Raw genomic sequence first — 1,609 nt, 5'->3', positions numbered from 1 at the left:
AAATAGGTTGTGGCTACTTGCCACTCCCCATGGGCCAAGCACTCAAACGTGTGAGTCTATGGGGCTGCTCCTACTCAAACCATCACAACTGTTTATCAAGGAATTAGTTCATCAGTTTGATTTTGCCAGCAAAGAGTGTGAGAGCCAGAGAGGTTGTGGGCTGGAACCATGTCTCACATGCACTGAAGCGTGAAGCTTGCATTTGTGCCTATGGAGTCAGACTTCAGAGCATCCACTCCAAAGGCTTCCCACCCAGCTGTTGGTCTCTGTACTGGGAAACATCCCTACTTTGTTCATCAGCTTGATTTTACTTCTTGCTTCCCTTAAATCCATCTCTATACTCAATTCTCCTTGAATGAAGAAGTAATCTCTTGCTGGTCTTTGTCTTAACTGGAAACATCAAGTGGAACTTTGTCCTAACTATACCCCATTTTCACTTTTCAAGTAGCCATGCTAACACACATCTATGGCATAACTTTTGTGCTCATGTTAAGTGTGCATATTAGCTCCGTGTGCACTGCAGCATGTGCATACAGCATACACAGATCGTCAGAGTAAATAGCATATGTCTCTCATCAGTTTAGGTTTAGAGCCCTGCTATTCTTTGAGTTCTTCATAAAGTACAGAATAGATTACCACAGCTGTCTGCACCCTCTGTATCGTGAAATGATGGAACCCATTTCTTCTGGGAGACTGCTTTGTGTGCTCATCATGCAGCCTCACTTTATCCACTCCCCGAATTCTCCCTAATCCCTAATAATCACTACTCCACATTTAGGTTGACATTTTTAACGTCCCTATATAGCTTGTTTCATTTAATGCTTATCTTTCAGTTCTGTGCATTTTGCTGCAAGTAACAAAGTCCATTCTCCTTTATAGCTAACTAGCATCTCGCTGTGTGTGCACTGCACACTTTATCCATTCTCCGTTGATGTATATCGTTAACTCTATTTTAGCTGCTGTGACAGTGTTGCAGTGAACATTGGATCTCTGTTAGGCTAATCATTCCCTTTGGATAGGAACCATTCATTGGCCATTGTGTTTCTTCTTTTGGGAAGCATCTATTTATATCATGTGCCCAGTCTTTAACTTTGTTGCTTCTTTTACTATAGCAGCTGGTGTTAAGCTTTTGGGTTTCTTATATATTTGAGAATGTAAACTTAGTCAGCACCAGTGAAAATCATTGTGAAAGTTGCCAAAAAGAAAACTACAACTAGACCAACTAAATGACCTAGCTACAGCACTCCCACACATATGCCCAAAGGGCTCCACAGCAACACACCACAGAGACTACTACTCACAGCAACTATGAAGCAGAACCAGATGAGATGCCCATCAACAAATGAATGAGTTAAAATGTGTCACATAAGCATGATAAAAAATTTTCATAACAAAATAAAAATGATTTTTGTAAATAAAAATGAAATCATGACACATACAGAATTTAATGAAAGTACAGAGCATTATGTTAAGAGAAATAGACCAGATGCAGAAAGAAAAATACTACCTGCTCTCATATGAAAAATCTATAGTAGTGTGTGTGTGTGTGTGTGTGTGTGTGAGAGAGAGAGAGAGAGTTTTTTGACTAGGGGGGAGATGGAGTCTGAAA

General features: G+C 40.1%; 1 protein-coding gene across 1 annotated transcript in view; it reads left to right on the top strand.

The window, feature by feature from the left end:
• The window catches only part of Cpa6 (carboxypeptidase A6), a 364,349-nt gene that overhangs the window by 215,703 nt on the left and 147,037 nt on the right, over positions 1-1,609 (top strand). The gene's annotated exons all lie outside the window — the stretch shown is intronic.

Source organism: Mus caroli, chromosome 1 (assembly GCF_900094665.2).
Source record: "Mus caroli chromosome 1, CAROLI_EIJ_v1.1, whole genome shotgun sequence".
NCBI lineage: Eukaryota > Metazoa > Chordata > Mammalia > Rodentia > Muridae > Mus > Mus caroli.
Note: the sequence above shows the minus strand (reverse complement) of the source record. Positions and strands in the feature narration are given on the sequence as shown.